This window comes from Sander lucioperca, chromosome 12 (assembly GCF_008315115.2).
Source record: "Sander lucioperca isolate FBNREF2018 chromosome 12, SLUC_FBN_1.2, whole genome shotgun sequence".
Lineage (NCBI taxonomy): Eukaryota > Metazoa > Chordata > Actinopteri > Perciformes > Percidae > Sander > Sander lucioperca.
The window spans coordinates 20307632-20328585 of record NC_050184.1 but is presented as its reverse complement, the minus strand read 5'-3'; the positions used below and the strand labels follow the sequence as shown (position 1 = coordinate 20328585).

Below are 20954 nucleotides of genomic sequence, written 5' to 3'. Positions count from 1 at the left end.
ATTGTAGGCCTTAAAAAGTCTTAAAGTCGCTCAAGTATTGTGTTCTAGGTCTTAAAACAAGTCTTAATTTTCCTACATCCATGTAACTTTACCTCTAATATTCTCTTTTTTAATTTTCCGTGGTGTTGTAGTTCTTGTCTTTCTAATGCAAATATTATTTCACTGTATTACGACTACAAATGAGACCATCACGCAACTGATTTTGCAGCTTTCATGTGATCGGCGCGAGTCTTTCCGATTGTACCACATAACATAAAACAGATTTTATTCTTCAGCTATGGGGAAGTACAAGTTTAGCGACACTTGGCTTGAGAAAATAAATTTAGGACTCAGTTGATGTTATGATATATATCTTAAATTTCATTCATAATGATCTTAAAAAGTCTTTGAAATTTGACTTAGTGAAACCTGCAGAAACTGCGACAGAAGAATCAAAGTCTTTAGGAGAGCAAGGCCATGTAAAAGCTCATCAAATGGGCTGTTATAAAGTCAGTTATAGGTAGGTACTGTCATTCTTTTTTAGTCAACTATCACTGGATTACTTTGATACTGAAGACACCTTAAAAATACTTAACAGGCAAGCTCTTAAGTGTCTTTTTCTCTGTGATTTCCCAAGTAGATTTTTTATGGACGTTTGTTTGCAATTGACATTAAAGATAATTATATCCTTGGAAAGTCATACTGAGTGATATCAATGTGTTCCCTGGGAGGCTTTTGGATTCTTCAATCAATCAATCAATCAATCAAATTTATTTATAAAGCACTTTAAAAAGCCACCAACGTTGCACAAGGTGCTGTACAGAACAAAGTAGAAATCATGTAAAACATTTACAACATCTAACATTTAAAACATAAAACAGTATCACAGTAAAAATTGTTGCACAAAAATGTCAGCCTCAGCTGGGAAAGGCCAAGGAAAAAAGGTGGGTTTTAAGAAGAGATTTAAAATTAGACAGTGAAGAAGCCTGTCTAATAGGCAGAGGTAGGTCATTCCATATTTTTGGAGCTGCCACAGGCACGATCCCCTTTAAGTTTCCACTTCGTTTTAGGGACACTCAGGCGCAGTTGTTCAGCTGATCTGAGTGAGCGGGTCGGAGTGTAGGGGTGAAGCAACTCGGACAGGTAGGATGGGGCAAGACCATTTATAGATTTAAACACAAGTAAATACATTTTAAAATGGATCCTAAAATATACGGGCAGCCAGTGGAGTGAAGCTAAAACGGGGGTAATGTGATCATATTTATGTGCTCCAGTTAAAAGACGCGCCACAGCGTTTTGCACCATCTGGAGATGAGCAACAGATGCGGCACATATAGGGCGTTACAGTAATCCAACTGAGTGGTCACAAAGGCGTGTATTACTGTCTCAAAGTGCTGCCTAGTAAGAATCGGCTTTATTTTGGCAAACTGCCGTAATTGGAAAAAGCCTGCTTTAACCACAGCTCCAATCTGTTTGTCAAACTTAATATCAGAGTCAATTTTAACCCCTAAATTGGTAACGGTTGGCTTGACATATCGAACCAAGGGACCCAGGTCGACAAAAGGGGTCCTGGTGGGGACACCAAAAAACATTACTTCAGTTTTTGTTTCATTAAAACTTAAATTCTTTTAACAGCTTTTCTAAACTCTTAACACACCAACACACAACACACAACTGGCAAACTGTTCATTTCATTCTCAAAATCACACATTGTAAACTAAACTCCAACACTGTTTTTCAAAATACAATAATACACTAACACAATGTACTATGTCTACCAAAACAATGCAGTCATGTCTCAAAATCAAATAATTCTTCCAAAACACTACACATGTTCTCTTCCAACAGGAACATTTAGTCAATCACTGCACAATGTCATACAAAACACTAACATCATACACATTACAGAAACTATATTATTTGATATGTGTCAGATCTGCCCTTATACAATAATAATAGACAATAGTATATTGTATTGGCCATATATTGTGTTTTGCACTGCAGTTTCTCTTGAAGCCTTTCTACATTTTTGTTTTGTTGGGTTTAGTAAATGCATCCATTTTGTTTCTTTTGCTGCAGAAATTCAATACCGAAAATGAATGACCCATCTCAGAGTAGCTTTATAGAATGTACGGTCTATGAAAAAAAGAAGACAGAGACAGAATTGACCCTTCACTAAGCCACGCCCGAAAACCGCCACAGGCCAATCGAGACTTAGCAACCATAACTAAGCGGGGGAGGTTTGTCAAGCTTTCGAGCGAGGGAAACACCGTACGCCGAAGAGTTGTGCAAATCCGATACCCGGTATCCTAAAAGTTTGGACGGGGTGGTGGAATTTTTCCCTTCCCGAAACCTAAAACCCAAGGGGAGAAAGGCCAGGCATGGATCAAGCAGTGTGGGAGCATTCACAACTATAAATGTTGACGGTATTAACAAAAACACATACGTTTGCTCCAAGGCAAGAACACGCTAATGTTAGCTAGCTAACTCAGCACAGCATTGCTTGGAAATAATGACGGTTCTTTGTTCATAATGCATATATTTGAACGTAAAATAAAGACAATTCCGGCGCAAAACAAACCTAGGGGTTAAAAAACAGATGTGTACCCACTCTGTCGCTCTCTGGGACATGCTGATTAGCTTACAATGCTAGTATTCGGGGCACAGGGAAAGTAAAAACAAATTGCTATTTATACCACTAAAAAGGCTCAAAATATCACCACACTTCAACGGTAGCATAATGAAGGTCCCTAAATGTTAACCAAAGCATTGAGAACTTTGAAAGTGTACAGACAGTTTATTAAAAAGATAGATTATAAAGACAGTTGCGTTCTCGTATACAGGCGGCCGCCGTCTTGGGAGCTACTGTCTTTCTGCCCTGAATACTAGCGTTGTAAGCTAATCAGCGGTAAGCTAATCAACTAGCTTGTTTCAAGCTCCAAACACATTTGATTAGCATGAAAACATGTCCCAGAGAGCAATCGAGTGGGTACACATCTGTTATTAACCCATCCTTATGATGATTAAAGGCAAGACGGAGGCTCACTGACATACTTTAAAATATATTTCAGCATTTGTTAATAGCTAAAAATATAAGCAGGAGAATGTTATCATTGCAAAGTGTTCAAGCTAATGTCTTGTGTTTATTCCACAAGATTTATGGATAAGCTGTTTGATTTATAATTATTAGATTATTTTCAAATGTCACTTACCCTGCTGTGCATGAACATAGCTGTTCCTCAATTTGTGTGTTTCCCATTTGAATGGTCAGCGTATGAGGTGGCTCACATTATTGCATGACCTATAGGCTTTAGCTTCAATTTTGATGAAATTATTCTCTCATCGGTTGCATATTATGTCGTGGATATATCCCTCGAATGCATACTGCAGTCCCTTTTGTCTTGCTCTCTCAAATATTTCACCTGTTCGCCAGAAATTACTAATTATCTCCTTGGGAATGTCTGACACCGGTGCATACATACTGTAATGGACGTGAAAGCTTGACAGGCGTAGCAACAGTAACTAAGAAGGGCGGGGCTTAGCGAAGGGTCAATTGTCCTAGTACTCGTCTTCCTCTCTCTCGTGCAGGCATTTTCCTCCCTTCTTTGTGTTCATCTATATTGTTCAAATAGGACCTCTTTTACTGTATGTACTACCATATGGTCATGCGATTGAAAGAACCTCAACACCTGAGTGTGTTTCCTAGATGTCAATCAGCTGTGATCGATCTATTTGCATAACTTCAATCAGCTGTTTCTCTGTAGCAATGGAACAAAATCCAGGAGATATATTTGTGTTTCAAGTTACAATATGAACAGCTGTTCACTTTACTTGACTTTAGCCTATAAGTTAGGTTTAGAACACGTTATCTGTTCTGACATACAGAGTGAAAGCATTTGTAAATTTGGCAGTAAAGATCCATTGTTTTGGTCTTAGTTGAGCTTGTGTGTAAAAGAAATTCAAGCATTTTAAATTTGTGTTAACTGTATGCATTTTGTGTCAAGGCAACAAGAAGTGTGTTAATTGTATAGCCTACACAGACTGATGTTGTGCTATCTGTGTTAAGAGTTTAGGAAAGTTGTTACAAGTGAAAAAATTGTCATAGCAATCGTAAAAAACTGTAAATTGATTATCTGCTCAGGGTTAGAGTTAACAACTCAGCAAATCCAAATGTACTGTGGATACATTTCACCATGTTATGTAAAATAGCCCATTTTTCAAGCTCTGTATATTCAGGCTGAGCTGCAAAGACTAACATACCAACTAGAAGGGACATTTGGTTTAAACATATTGTTTTAAGAAAAACTCAAACTGACACGAGTGCATGTTCTGGGAGAGATATCACTGAGAAATGTGCCATATTATGTTTTGTGTTATCTTTATTTCCAAAATGTCCAGCTCTAATCTTTCCTAAGAGGTGATGACAAAGCCACTTAAGCACTTTAATTTAGTATGTTGACAGCTTCACCCTCTTAATCAAAGTATCTGTTTAACAAGGCTTAAGCTGCAAGCAGAAGAAACCTTCATGTAAACTGTATTCTCATTGGTTTGACTTTTGTATATTTTATAGCCTGATACTGCTTTTTGGCTATTTAAGTCCTGGCTGTTTAATGCTTGAAGTGCGCTCTGCCTTTTAATGTATTTTTGTAGTTCTGATTGTCGTGATGTTGCATTTTTGTTCAGGCTGCCCTTAAACGTACAATATGCAATTTTCTGCCACTAGGGGTCTCTCAATCAAAACAAGGGATGTAAACACCATAGACATTATATAAGAATGGACCAACAGATCCCGTTGCTCTGGACAGAGACCAGTGAAGGCCATTAGAAGCACTTTTCCGGTGAGCGCCGAGCATTACTGCGCATCCTCCAACTGAGAGAGACGACGTAAATGTGAAGTGAGCAACCTGTCTGAAAGTTGTAAGCCTTCTGGTAGCAGTGCCAAGAGAAATCTCAATCATTCCCAATCTTGCAGAGACGGAGAGCATAGGTATATGTAAGGAGATAACATGGACACAGGCTAATTATTGCTAACTAAAATGCTAGTTAACATTAGTAATTAAACTTAAACAGCTAATGTAAGTCCAAACTGCCTGCGAGCTTCTCCTGTACTATACAGTAATTCCTCTACTATGCGACAGTAAGTCCCGTGGTTATGACACAATTGTTAGCCTATTTTTACAAAAACGTCTGCTATGGAGCCATAACGTGAGGTACAAGGTAATGGAGCCTTTTATACATTGTTGTGTTTCTTTAGAAATAAACAATGGACAAATAAAATCTTTAAACGCTTTAGATGTAAAGTTATTCGCTGTCAAAGTGACGTCAAAATGAATGTCAGTCAATGGAATGCTAACGGGGGGTGAGTGCTTATTAGCATCAAAATGGCGCCATAGCAGGTTCGGATTGTGAGGAGACGCTTACCCCCTTGGTAAACACAGACTTTTGATGACGTTGTGTAGTGGCATTATGGGAGTTGTAGTTTAATACAATTGCAGATTAAAATAGATCTGCTCACGGATAGGTTTTTCCATTACAGTTTTATCCTTGTTACGTTTAGTAACGTCTATTCATGTCATTCTGATAAAATAGCTGCAGTTTCCCCCACATAAATATGATTTGTATTGGTAGCTAACGTTAGCTAGCTAGTTGACCCGTTAGCGACCAAGCAAGCTAACATTAGCCAGCAGCTAACAATATCACAATATATTTCACCTCAGTGTCACTTTTTGGATGTTTTCAGCACCAGGGGGAAAAGGGTTTGTTGTAATGATACTCAACACCTCTGAGAGACTTAGCTAGTTTGCAGCTGGGGCTGGCCGCCGAGCTCGGCCGAGGATATGCGTAGCTACATCAGGTGTTGCTTTCGGACTCTCCCCCAACTTCACCTTTTGTCCACAGGACAGTCACCATTTGTGGGTCAAACGTAACTGTAAAGAAGACCACTAAAGGGGGGAGAATTTCAGCACAACACCACGGCCAGCCAGACTCGGACACCTGGGGCGATATGGTCTGTTTCCCTGACAGAACATACAACTTTCTGTTACTGCCGTTAGCATTGTTATCAACCAGTGCTGGAGTTTGTGCTGGCTGGATTCGGACTGCTGTAAGTTTATAAGAGTGGCTAGCTGCTGGCTAACTGTGGATGTGTTGTATCCCCGGGGCTGTTGTCCGCTCTCATCCCGACTGAACTAGTCCCTTAGCGGTGGGGAGTGAGGCAGAAAAAACAGGGTGGGATAGCTGGCTAAATTAGCATTACATTTGTCTTCTATCTATACAGCTGCTAATGTTAGCTGGCAAATGTAATCGTGGGGTAGCCCAGTGCTGTTTAACGGCAACTTTACCTTGATCAAAACAATTATACTTAAAATAACTTCTTGAACGATGTTGTAACCTTATAACATTCCCCATCGAGCATTAGCATGAGCTAACGCTAACGTTACTTGTCAATGTAGCACATTACGTTAAGCTGGATCAATCGATATTGAAATGTATCAAAAAATAAGATTGAAATCAACAAATAAGATCTCTGCTGTATTACTGTGTTGTAATTGGCATGTAATCAATGACAAAATGATGCTGTGTGGCAGAAAGCAAGCTGTATAACAGTTACTGAGTGTTGTAGTCTTTCTGTGAGATTGTATGATTTACAATTACTCTGAACGTATCATCTGAAACGGACCGTGTCATTAAAATAAAATAACAGATTTCTCTGGGTTTGAACGTTGTTGGAAACATTTAGGATAGTGTAAGTACACAACTCAACAAAATATATAACATAGGTATAGTTATTTTTAGACATTTTAATGTAGAATTGTACCTTTAAACAAGAGATTTATAATTTCACTGGGTCTACCAAGGTACAAAGACACTGGGCCCTTAAGTGTAAATTATTCAGATATTATTTTGTTATTTGGTATGTTTATATACAAGTCATTTGTATTTTTCTAAATTTTTTGTTCATAATTGTTTGATGTGATTTCCCCCATATTGACATGCTCAGCTCTGGCAGGGCAGTTCATTAACACCAGTTTTGTATGAAGTACTTGAAAGCAATAATTGTGTCAGACCTCTCAGGTTCTGAACCCAAACACAGAAAAGGACAAGGTAGGTGGTGAAAAAAAGGTGAGTATTTATTGATGATAATAATATAACTGAAAAGGTAATGCCAGACGTGTAGACAGGTGAGTATGGGTGATGGAATGCTGATGGTGGTGATGAACGTGTTGGGAGGTGAGTACTGGTGGACAGAGGTCTTGATGGAACGACGTAGTAGATGGTTCGGGTTGCCAGGCAGGGGTGAAGGAATTCCAGGGTGAAGGTACTGAAGACAGAGGAACAGAAAACAGTTAAGCAAACAAGCATAAACGAACAAAGCAAACAGAGACTGACTAGCAAACGATTTAGTATTTAATAAATACCCCTCTTCCACCACTCCATAAAGGACAAATCCATAGTAGATGGAGGAAATAGGTGTTTTTTTTTAATGGGGCCAAGGATGGAGGCAGAAACAAATTTGTAGTGAGAGCGAAATTGGTTCCAAATCTTAAGAGTGGATAGCACTATAGGATGGGAGGTGAAGCGAGAAGGTCTTAGAGGTAAAGAAGAGTAAATTAAAGCTCTAAGGCTAGAGTGTTGACATGACTGTTCCTCTAGAACACACCAGATTGTACGAGGAGAGTGTAACCAAAAACGTATCTTTTGGATATTTGCAGTCCAGTAGTAATGGATGAAACTGGGCAAAGCGAGTCCACCAACACTACGTTGCCTTTGTAAAAGGTTCTTCTTAACTCTAGGGGCTTTATTGTCCCATATAAATGAGTTTACCATTTGACTGATTGACTGAAAAAATTATTTAGTAAGAAATAGGGGTAAACATTGAAATAAGTATAAAAACTTTGGAAGCACAGTCATCTTCACTGCATTTATACGGCCTGTCAAAAAGTGGCAAAGCAGACCATCTTTTAAAGTCATCTTTCATTTGGTTAACTAATGAAGTGAGGCAAAAAGATTTAGTAAGGCGAAAGATTTAGTAATATTAATTCCTAAATATTTGAAACCAGAATCAGAAAGGAAAGGAGGGCATCGGGCCTCGAGGATACTGGAGAGTTAAGTTGGAAACACTCACTTTTCTGTAAGTTGAGTTTGTATCCAGAAAAAGTCCCAAACTCTTCTAGGATAGACACAATTGTGGAAGCACTAGTGGTTGGGTGACTGACATATAGCAACAAGTCGTTGGCATACAGTGAAACCCTGTGTTCTATTCCCCCTCTTATTATACCCTGAAATGCTGTTGTGGTTCGTAGGACTATGCTAGTGGTTCAATCGCGATGGCAAACAAAAGTGGGGAAAGTGGGCAACCCTGTCTTGTGCTTCTAGTTAAGGGGAAGAAAGTTGACCGCAAATCATTGGTTTGGACGCACGCTTGGGGAGCCTTATATAAGAGCTTAATCCATGAAATGAAATTAATACCAAAGCCAAATCTAGCTAGGATCTTAGCATCTACATTCAAGAGAGAGAGCAGTGCGTAGGGTCTTTATCTGTCTTGAGAAGAAGTGAGATGGATGCTTGAGAGAAGGTGGGAGGTAAGGAGCCATTATCTAGTGATTCAGTAAAAACTTTCAAGAGAAGAGGTGCAATCTGGTCCCTAATTTTTTTTATAAAACTCTCTAGGGTATCCATCTATACCTGGGGTTTTGCTATTTTGCATGGCCATAATGGCTTCAAGGACCACTCCTATTTCAAAATTTTGTTCAAGTTTGGATGCAACAGTTTAGTCAAAAGAAGGGGCTTCCAAGTTGTTCAAAAAGGCCCTCATTGAAGAGGTGTCTGTAGGGACATCAGAGGTATAAAGTGAAGTGAAATGGGAGACAAAAACATCGTTAATGTGTTTAGGGTCTGAAATTAAGTTACCTTGTTCATCTGTTACTTGCGGGATACGGCCTGGCGCTTTAGTTGATGAGCAAGTAAACAACTAGACTTATCCCCATATTCATAACAGTTTCCGCGGGTTTTCAGTAAAAGTTGCTCCGCATGTTTCGTAGTTAAAATGTTTAGTTTAGCTTGCAAATTCACCTGTTTCTTATGTAATTCAGCATTAGGTGACTCTGAATAGAACTTGTCAAGCCTACGTATAGAGTTAGTTAAGTCTGATATCTCCCTTGAACGTTCCTTATTGCTAAATGCCACATGAAATAATTTGCCCCCTAAAGTAAGCTTTAAGTGATTCCCAAAGTAGGGAATATGAGATAACTTCCACCGAATCGAACTCTACCAAAGATAAGTAACAAGAGGTGAAATTCGAGAAAAAGAGGCGAACGTTGTGTTGAGTTTCTGCTCTTGTCAAAGAGTATAGAAGTAACAAGAGGTGAAACTCAATAGAACGTTCCATTGCAACAAACGCACCCATGACCAAGCTGCAGCTCCGCCATCTTGGACTGAATGCAACACAACATTCTATTGAATTTAGCCTGTTGTTACTTCTATACTCTGTGCGCTACGCTAGTTGACGTAATGACGCCGCCGTTGATTATGAGAAGGTGTTTACGTAGGTGGACCGCTCAATGCAGTAGGCTGTGAGAAAGTGAAAATGTAACTTTTGAGCAGAAAAAGTGTTGTTTGGCAATACTTTCAGTCAAAAGAAGGCGATTCAAGTCGATGTTCAATTTGCAATGCCGATTTTTCTCTTGGTGGCAAGGACCCTAAACAACACACAACAGCGCCGCTGTTAAAACATTTGTGTATGAAATATTCGAAAGAATACAAGTTGTGCATGGAGGAAACTACAGACAGCTGCCAAAATGCAGCAACCTTAGGTACGGCAAAGGAAGGACAGTCACAGCTAAAAACTTGTGTTAAGCAGACGACCATTACCAGCTTTGCTAGCCCTACACCGAACACACAGTGGGCATCAGATAACCCACGAGCCAAAGCCATTAATGCAGCAATTGGGAAAATGATAGCCACTGACTTGCAGCCCTATAGCATAGTGGAAGACACTGGATTCAACAAGCTACTCCATCTGCTTGAGCCACATTACAAAATCCCCTCCAGGTGCTTTTTCACTGACAAAATCATCCCTGCCAAAGCACGTTGCCAAAGCACGTTGCCAAAGCACAGGCTTTGGCATTTACATGCGACATATGGACTTGTGAGTACACTACACAGTCCTACATCAGTGTGACCTCACATTGGATCGATGATGATTTTAAGCGTACACATGCTATTCTTCGATGTGAAGCATTCGATGGAAGGCACACTGCATTAAACATTGCAGATACACTGCAAGAAATTATCAGAGCGTGGGACTTACCTGTTAACAAGTGTCACCTGGTCTTGAGGGACAATGTTGCAAACATGCGGAAAGCCATGTCCGAGGCAGGGGTTCCAAGTGCTGGCTGTTTTGCGCACACGCTCCAGTTGTGCATCCACGACAGTCTTCTATCACAACAAAGTGTCTCTGACGTGACTGCACTGGCCAGGAAAACTGTTGGTCACTTTAGGCACTCTTCAAGTGCTAAATCAAGGCTGTCTGCTCTACAGCAGGAGTTGGGGCTGCCAAATCACCATTTAATCCAGGACGTGTCGACACGATGGAATTCGACATATCTGATGTTCGAATGTTTAACAGAACAAAAACATGCCATAAACATCTACGTGTTCGAGACAGATGGTATGCAACATATTCATGCACAGGGGTGGACTCTGATGGAGGATGTTTTCAAGGTGCTCTAGAGTTTAGATTCTCTGCCCGAGCCCAAACCGGACCCGACCCGACCCTTGGGCCGGGCCGATATTTTCCGCCGCTATCCTCGGGCCGGGTCGGGCCGGGCCCTTGATTAAGCATTTGTGTTTTTTTAATCATTACTTTATTAGCCTTATTCGGTGGGGAGAAAGCTATGCCTCTCCAGCTTCTCCCGTAGCTCTGGGTGTATGTCCTGCACTGACTTGAGTGTGAGGTAAATTGTGCTACATCGTGTCTCCCCCATCTGCAGCACTGTTCACGGCCAGTGCGTCAACATGCAGACCGTGGCGAAGGACAGTATTAATTAGGTGATCGAGACAAGAAAGTCTCCTATATGGTTCCAGGGCTTTGTTACCCACACTATTCGGCTGAGGGAGCAGCTAGGGTCAAGTTTTTTTTTACGTTTCTCATTCGGATCCATTTGCGATCCATTCCATTCTGAATAAACAAACAGCGCAGTTTACATGCTTCGTCCTTGTTGCATTACCTGTATTTATTAAGATAATTCTAAACAGATTTCTGTAGTTCAAACAACTCAGAATTGTAGTTAAGAACGTCAGTTATAACGGCCCACGTATTAAAAAATTGTCGGGTTTAAATCGGGCTCGGGCTCATAATTACAGTTAATGTGTCGGGCCAGCCGGGCTGGGCTCGGACACAACGGGCACGGCTCGGGTAGGGTCAGGCTTGATTTTTTGGGCCGATCTAAGCTCTAGGAAGGACAGACAGACTGAGTGAAACACACACAACCAAATACGGGGAGAGAGAGAGAGAGAGAGAGAGAGAGACGTTATGTAGAGTGGACAGGAGAAGATCGCTTTGTGACCGCCACAGAGAAATGTCTGGTATGAACAGCCAGGCTCACGATCGGGCACTAATCTACGCTTCGCCGTGGCCATGTTATCCAATATGTCTGGCCACAGCAGCTGCCATCAGGAGCGGAGCAGCTGCAACCATCGTTTCGGCGTCTCCTCTATTTCTTATGCGAGCGAATGTGTCAAGCAAGGTAGGTACATACAGGAAGGTCATAGCGCAGCCGGATACTTTACAAAAATAAAACAAATTTCGATAGAGGTGACACACACACAACCAAACGAGAGAGAGAGAGAGAGAGAGAGAGAGAGAGAGAGAGAGAGAGAGAGACATAGCCGTTCTGTAGAGTGAAGAGAAGAAGCATAGCTTTGTGACCGGCGCGGAGAACTGTACGTCTGGTATTTGTCTCGCTTTGCCAGACCCTCCTCCAAAGCACGCTGAAGGAGAGTCTGGCTACTCTACTTTGCATTCGGGGATTATAGGAAAACGTGCTCTGGTTTAACAGCATTTCTTTAAAATAATTAAAATCGTCATGGGCAGTGCTAAACTCTGCCCAGAACTGCTGCAAAATAGTCGTGTGAAAGAAAACTCAGATTGGAGAAATAGTCTAGCTAGCTGTCTGGATTTACCCTGCAGAGATCTGAGGAGCAGTTAACCATAGTCCTCATAAATCTACCGAATTTATTCCAACACAAAGAAAGCGGAAGGAATTTTCTGCAGCCCTGGAGCAATCCTGGAAATGTGTAAATAATTAAATGATTGATTGCTGAATTTCATTTAGCTGTTGTTTCAGGGTCCTGTTATTGTGGATGTTTTCTCATTGTCACCCTGCCATGACTTACTGGGATAGTTGACTAGAATGGACATTAATGTTATTTGTAACACTTTTCCCTCTTTGACGAGTCAAAATGTCAGCTGTGACAAAGGCCTGTTAATTGGAACATAGGCTAAGGTATTCACCGTTTTTTTTTTTTTACAAGGTTGTGCATTGAAACCAAGCTCCTGGCTGGCGGCCAATCAGTGTAATCCGTCTGATGTACCCTAATTGGAAAGTGAGGGAGCCGTCAATCAAGTATAAGTCTGTGCGCACATAGTCTCTCAAACCATGCCTTAAGCTGATCATTTTTTTCCTACATTATGAGAGCTCTGGACTGAAGCAAGGACTTTAATCTTGTGCACAGCCTGCAGTTTAGCATTTCCATTTAAGTACTTCAGTGAAGATCTGCCTGTTAACTGTCATTAGACCTCTTTTACCTTGAGGTCTTTAAGTAGCAAGCCAGCACTTACCGTGAATCATTATCCCAGCTGCAGTTTCTTCCCTACAGTAGCTCACCGAACCTCCTATGATTGCATGTACCTAGATGATTGCATGTACAGTATTTTAAAAGATATGTGACAAGCAGTAAGAAAAAGGCTATTAGTAAAAAGAAACTAAATGCAGGAAAATCTGTGTGTGTGTGTGTGTGTGTGTGTGTGTGTGTGTGTGTGTGTGTGTGTGTTAAGCAGATGGCCTCAGTGTCTTCAATCAGAACAGTGTCAGAGGGAGTAATATTGCAGAGACGAGGAGCGGAGTTGTTCTCCGTCCTTGAGTGCAGACCAAATTACTTGCCATTGTTTGGAAAATGGAGTCTGGCAGTGAGGCAGCATCTGGCTCTTTATGTGGCCAGCCCCTTCCATGTTTTGAATATAACGTTGACTTATATTTGGCCGTGCTGAATTGTTTATCTGAAGTGGCTTTTGAAGGGCTCTGGATTCATACACCTTCAGGTTTAGCTGAAACCCTGCGTCTGAAAATAAATGACATCGTACTTTCATTTTAGATGGTGTTAGGCCGGAGATGTACTTGCTTTTAAAGGGTAACTACCGTTTTTTTCAACCTGGACCCTATTTTCCTATGTTTTTGTGTCTGTGACTGATGGGAACAACATTGGTCCAGTATTAAGAAACAACAGAAACAAGCTACAATGTAAGTTAATAGGGCAACTGTGCACCTTGTATTTACGTTCACAAAAGTGCTTGTTTTGCCACTGACAGGCTCAGATTATTATTATTCTAAGTGTCTGACAACATTATGGAAAGAATTTCTTAGGAGGTTGACCTTTCTGTTAAAGAGTAAGATCCTTTGAGCCACCAGACTCCATGTGAATAAACAGTAATTTTAGCATCGTAAAATACACTTAATTCAAAGTCGACAGAAACAAAATGAAACTACTTCATCCAATCACAACTCTAGTTTTGGTTGAAATAAACACATAGTTTACCGATTTACATGTGAAAATATGTTGGCTCTTTACACGCTAAAGGTATTGTCTTTTTAGATGGAGTCTGGTGGGTTTAGCGCTAGCGACCTCAGAGCTGTTTCTGGTTAAACAGAAAGGACTTAAAGGCCTATTTCTGTAGGGATCCTTTCCGTAATGTTGTCAGACACTAATAATAATAATCTGGGCCTTTTAGTGACAAAAAACAGCACTTTTAGTGGGAGTATATTGAGGATGCACATTTGCCCCATAGGGTTACATTGCAGCCCGGTCTGCGGCTGCCAGTTACAGCGTTCATGCTGAATATTGGACCAGTTTCAAAGATTGTTGTTCCTATCAGTCACTTAGGCCCTGTTTACACGATGATGCTCGCGGGTGAAAACGACAAAATATTTTATCAGATGTGCCTTTCGTTTTTACGGCGACAGCGTTTTTGGGGCTTAAAAACGCAAAAAAGTGAAACCTTGTGGAGTGGAAATCTTAAAAACGCTCCACCGTCATGTTACCGTCTAAAGGGTAAAAATGCAAAAGTCTGAAGACAGTGGTGTGGAGAAAGACAAGGAAAAGGCGTCCAGGTAGTCTGTTGTTACGGAGTAGGCTACAGAAATTATAGGCTCCTGTTATCTAAAAGATTTTCAATGTAATGGCTCAATATTTAAATGATTTCGACAATGTGAATAAGGTTGTTATAGTTCGATGACCATATTTAGAGCCAGTGTAGGCTACAACTTTACGGATGAAGAGAAAGACAGAGAGCGAGTGGCAGCGGCCAGCAGGCAGCGGCTAGCTCTCAAGCAGCTGCTGAAGGGCTGCGAGGCTCAGGATATTGGTAGTGCTCCCGTGGGTGCTGTGCTGTGGCTTATCACGGTCGACTGTGCCGGACATCATCAGACAAACCTGCAACTCCACCTCCTTGTCTGTCCAGACAAAATTGTCAGCTTTTGTTGTTCACTTCGACATGTTTTGTTTTGGCGCTACTAAGTAGAGAAGTAGAAGGAAGGTTCTATGTAGGCGTGTGGCCTTGGTGGTGTTGTGTGGCAGTGCCACCTAGCCACCTGGCGTGCATACTACATCGAATTTCACACACTTTTGTGTTACCATATGCACGCAGATTTCTCCCCCAAAACTCGTCTAAACTCGGAATAAAAAGTGAGAACGCAAAGCCACTTTACATACTTGCCGCTGTCACAACCTGCTTGATGTAGTGGCAAGGGTGTGGGTCTTGCTTCAAGTTTGTAATTGGGGGGTCTTGGGGTCCTCCCTCAGAAAATTTTGAGCGTCAAAGACTTCATTGGTGCATTTTTATGCAACAAATTGTGCCTTTTCTGCATCAATGAACATTTTTTTTACCTCTTCTGGGGAGTGGGTCGTCTTTCATATTTTTTAAAGGGGACAAATCTACCTCTTCTAAATATTGTTGCGGGGGGCTTTTTACAGCGTTGTTATAGGGTAAACAGTTAAAAGTGCCACTATTTCAGTGGAATAGTTAGCAGTGAAATGACAGAAGGCCAGAGGCTGTTCAGAAGCATGATATCTTGGCTCCCATAACAACTGCAGTTTCATTTTCCCTAACGATGGTTGAATATCAATTCCCACCGCCTTCAAGCCCTTTCAGGACCCTTTCACCCTGAACCCTCATTTCAACAAAGAGGACAATCTCCCATCAATGTGTGTGTGTGTGTGTGTGTGTGTGTGTGTGTGTGTGTGTGCGTATGTGCGTGTGTGTACATGTGTGCTGCTGGTGAAACACACACACACACACTTTTAAGACTGAGGTATACAGCATTAGTGGTTCACTAAAAGTCTGGAACAAGACCACTCAAAGCCTAGTAGGAAGATCTTGTATCGAATCCTAAATTTAATTGGAAGCCAGCGAAGAGACCCGACTGCGGTAATGTGAGAGCAATATGAGGTTTAGTGAGTAGTCGCAGAGCTTTGGAATAAACAAGGTTACGGTTGAAATCATTTAAACTTTGAGCACAGTACTAAGACTTTTGCTGATGATAGATGTATTGCTGGCTTCTACAACCTACTACTTTCAGTGCACAATGAGGCGATTTGCATGCAAAAGACAATAGGCCAGGATGAGTGTCAGCACCTCCATGGCCCTAGCACTCCGCCAGGAAACTGTGAATTAATGACGTCACATGTTGTTTTGCGGTCAAATTGGTATATTGAATTGATTTGAGACATTTTAAGGTGTTTCCATTCATTTTCGCAATGAATTGTACAACATTCAAGCAAACATTTATGAACAAAGTTTTGCTAGACAAAATGGATCGCGCCATCTACCAACAAATAATCAATATTGCACAAGTTGTAATAGTGCTTATGTGCCAGCTGATAGCGACATATCATGTTATAATAAGAAAACAACGACGCTATCAACACATTGCTATGATGATGCAGATGCAGATGCACGTAAATGCCCAACGACAACGGAGGCGGCCTGTGGTGTGGGAACGACAGCGCTCCAAACAGTTCTGGGAGATCGTGGTTCAGAGACACTTCCCGGAAACCCTTTGGTTGAAGCATTTTCGGATGACCAAGACAACATTTGACCTGTTGTGTAATTTTATTGGCCCGTCCCTTTCCTCAGATGTCGCAAGCTATCGCCCTCCAATTCCAACCGAGAAGCGTATCGCCATTGCGCTCTACAAACTGGCTACATGCGCAGAGTACAGAGTGGTAGGCGAAAACTTTGGAGTCAGCAAAACCACCGTGCACCGGTGTGTTTACGCCGTGTGCAATGCCATACGAACGAGGATGATGCGAAGGTATATATACCTACCTGGAGTGGATGAGGCGCATGATATCTCGCTGCGTAACTCCAGAGCGCACCTTGTGCCACAGGTGTATGGCGCAATAGACGGGACTCACATCTCGATTAGACCCCCTGCTGAAGGCTACAGAGATTTTGTCAACAGAAAGGGCTGGCCATCAATCGTACTACAGGCTGTAGTAGACGATCGTTGCATCATAAGGGACATTTGTGTCGGCACTCCCGGTAGTGCGCATGACGCGGCAGTCTTGACCACTTCTGACCTGTACAGGCGCGTCTGTTTACCTTGGTAGATGGTACACTTAATCAATCTCAGATTGAATGAAAATGCAGTTCATATATTAAGTTTCATTTCCACATTGATGTATGAGTACCAGAAGTATCATCATAATAATTAGCTGCAGAGTTGTTAATTATTGTGCTTATTTGTTATAGCCTACATGTTATCTCTACACCTTGTGTGGATATTCTATTCTAGATTCCCTGAGAGACATCCCCAAAACCCAATCGAAATGGAAGGTGTCCAGGTGCCCCTCCTGTTAGCTGGAGATCCAGCCTACCCTCTCCTCCCATGGTTGATGAAGGGATTTTCTGGCCCTAATCTCTCAGAGGAAGAAGATGTGTTTAACCTTCACTTGAATGGGTCATGTGTGAAAGTTGAACACACGTTTGGACGCCTCAAGGGGAGATGGCGTGTGCTGGCCAAACGGTCTGATATTGACCACAACACACAAGTTGTATTGCACAACTTGTGTGAAAAGGAGAGGCAAAGGTTTTTACAACCGGGCCCTGAGCAGCACCACCAAAACCTACCACAACCACCTCATCACCCATATGAAGGTCCACCAAATGCAGAGGCAGCAGCTATCCGCCAAGCTCTACTTAGATATGTGGCAATTAGAGTCCGCCAGTAGTACAACAGCAAGCTATACATTCTCAGTTAAGAAATGCTTGATATCAATTTTAGATATGTATGATTATGTATTCCCTCCAAATTGTTATTTTTTGCCTATTTTCTTTCTTGGGGGCGCTCTCATTTTATAGCTCTTTTTAATTTGTATAGTGTAGTGATTGTGCTCTAGACAACAATGCAGACAATTGTATTGTCATCTATAAGTGGCCAGCCCAGTCTAAACCTCAAGCCATTTTCAGTACAGTGGGGTAAAGCTACAGCACATTTTCAAAAACAGTATAGCGTAGCAGTTTGTGACAACAAACGATGCAAGGGAATCTCTTTGCTAACAAACTAGTCTTTCGGCTTTATTGCATGTTTATTATCGGGAAGCTGGCACCGAATGGCCACAACTGGCTGCCAACAAAATCTTATCAGTAGAACAAAAAAAACAAATATATAATGTAAACTGTTCCACATTGTACAATTCAAAAGAAACTCAATGCTTGATTAATTGTTCTGTATTGTAAAATACTAAACAAAGCAACAAAACAACTTGTCTCCTAAACTATGTTTAAGGCTTCAAAGATATAGTGGATCTTTGTTTTCATTTAGTAGATACCAAAGTACTTCCAACATTCCCCTACCCTCCTGTACAAACACACTAAAAGTGCCATTTAAAAATACAACTGAATAAAACGTTCAGTAACACCAAAAGTGCCATTTTAAGATACACCTGAACAAAACGATCAGTAACAAATTCTGGAACTTTATTCCCCTCACCCAATGATTTGTTTACATACCAGTTTACAGAGCCTAGGCTGTGTATTAACACCAGGTTTTTTTTAGCGCACAAAGTTTGGACAGATAGCGGATCGTGAGGAGATTGATGTTGACAACAAGCATTCTCCAGAATTGCTGACTCCACCTTTAACAACTTACTCTACTGTAAGTTAAGATAAGCAGTGAATGGCAAATTAGGTTCTATGTGAAGAGATGAGTGTGCAGCATCAGATGTGGGTGGTTGGGGAGTGGGTGGGTGGGGAGTGTGGTGGTAGGTAAATTGGTGTTGGCCTTGAAATGTATTGTAATTGCCCCTACTTTGTTGTTGGCTCATCCCAGCTATGACTTGAGTGGCTTCTATGCATGCCTCTCGGCTGCATTGGCACACCGCTCAAGACACTGAACTGCCTGTGAAATGACCGTGGTGATGGACTCCAATGATTTTTGATCTTGTGCTCACATTGTTGATCGAGAAAGGACATGTAGAAGGATCTCATCTCCCCTGCATCATTCTTTCTTGGGTCTCTCTTTGACTGGCGTTGCCATAATCTTGATGGGTTACTCGGTGTGGCCGATTCTTCAATGGGCAAGGATTTGTCTAGTGCTTCCATAGTTGCAGACACGTTGGCATCACTCAAGCTGCATGTTCCATCTCCTGACTCTTCTGTAAAAAGAATAATGTTCTTAGTCAGAGTGAAGGTATCACAAATGACCCTTTTACTTTGATGTAGGGGAAGGTTTCATGAAAATATGGTTGGTATTAGTCATACAACACATTATATCTACAAGTTGTTTATTTAAGTTTGCATAAAATGTTTTGGTTGCACTTTGTTATTTGCACTGCTATATTTCCTCATGTAGTTTCTGTTTTATTGCCTTTTATTGAAAAAAACAGAAAGGGGAATCTGATGATGTCATGTCCATTAGGCAGCCACTAGGAGGCGCTCTTGTCTGTTTATCATTTATTAAACATACTGATTTAACAGCTGAACAGTCGCTGTTGTTTATAACTCAAGTCAGGCTTTGCCTTCCCCTGTTCAGGGATACATAATGTGCAGCTTATGCATTCATTCATATGGTAAAACAATTTGAGCAACCCTAACCATAACCATACACAATGTAAAGCCCCAGTATTGATTTCTTTTTAAACATATACATGTGGGGTTTATTCACTAACACTTGAAACATGAATTTAATTGGAAAATAATCTTCATACCTGTAGACTCTGTAATGTCTCCCTCATCATTGCTCTGTTTCTCATCAATAATTGAAGTCTCGGCTAAAATGAACAAGATACAAACGTGAAATGACGTACAGTCTGGATCAATGCTTAACGCGTTCCTCAAAGTAAATGAGAACGATAACGTGATATCTTACCTGAGCTGTTAATATTAAAAGCCAAGGAAGCTACGATTGGCCTTTGCCTGAGGATCTGATCCATCTCATCAAAAAGGTGGAACTTGCCTTTTATTTTCCCTCCGGCACCGCTGCGAAACAACTCTCTTTTTTGAGACATGTATCGCTGTTTGAGCGCCTTCCATTTACTCCGGAGGATGTCCCACGGCTTGTCGTAACCTTTGTTGGCCATTTCCTTCGCGAGTTCCTGATAAATTATGGCATTTCTTAGATTTTTGCTATCTAAAATAGCCGTTATATTTTGCTCGTAAATTAAATTCAAAAAGTCTCTTGTCTCCTCGTTCGTCCACTTACATCTGTCTTTGTTGACACCTGCTATGTGTGCAAACAGAGTGGAAATACTGGGCGGAAATGAACTAAAACTTCTTCTTCTTCGTTTTGTGGCAGGTTGCAACTATAAAATGACCTAAAACTTAATCGCAATTCATTATTTATTCGGCAAATAACGTTTCCATCAGCGTTTACCACATAAGCCGTATATCGATCAAGATAAAATCCGATGAGACCGAACTTATTTCCTTTGAGTCGATATTCATGAAATCCAATCGAATTTTACTGTTTCCATAAGGCATTTTTCATTCAATATCACTTAATTCGGATAAAAACGTGTGGATGGAAACATAGCTAGTGTCCACCAGGGTGCCACCCGTAACTCATTTATTCCGGGAATGAATGACGCTTGTAACCTTTCCCAGTGAAGACACAACAGACAGTGGGATTTGGTGGGTTTTTTTGTCCAGTGGGAAATGGGGCTATAGATTGAAGTATACTCAAGGCAAATGAGCTACAATTGCAGTGAAAAACCCGGCCTATAAATATCGAAAAAGGCAAATGTTGAATGTAACGTGAAGTGAAACGTGTGTGCAAAATCACTAAATATATTTTTCGTGGTTCACTAAATGACAATTCTATAATGTACAGCATACTAAAAATAAATGCCAAGTCCCAGATTTATTTCCCTTTTTAAACTTAGAGGTGATTTGATTTAATAGTGGTACTTTATGCCCTGCATAAAAACATTGGAAATGTAGTTTTGTAATGTAATTCCTTTAGGGTACAAATGATTCCTGTCAACGTTATGAATGTGTATGATTTTCCACACCCACTGCATCCGCTTTCAAAGACAAAATGGAACAATTTAGCACAAAGCTGTGACACTGTGTGTCTGCATATTGACTGCAACTGGAGCATGCACGTTTTGGGGATTTTCACAGCAGTGAACTTTTTTGGAAAGATGGCGCTGTGTCGTGCAGTAGCCTGTTGCAGCATCTACTGATGTGTACGTCTATT

General features: G+C 41.0%; 1 long non-coding RNA gene across 1 annotated transcript; it reads left to right on the top strand.

Annotated features, from left to right (window-relative positions):
* The first annotated feature begins 729 nt into the window (after positions 1-729).
* On the top strand, positions 730-16967 carry LOC116059039. Its single transcript, XR_004107191.2, has 3 exons — positions 730-1203; positions 3921-3925; positions 16951-16967. It is a non-coding gene; the product is annotated as an uncharacterized LOC116059039 (long non-coding RNA).
* Positions 16968-20954: the final 3987 nt, after the last annotated feature.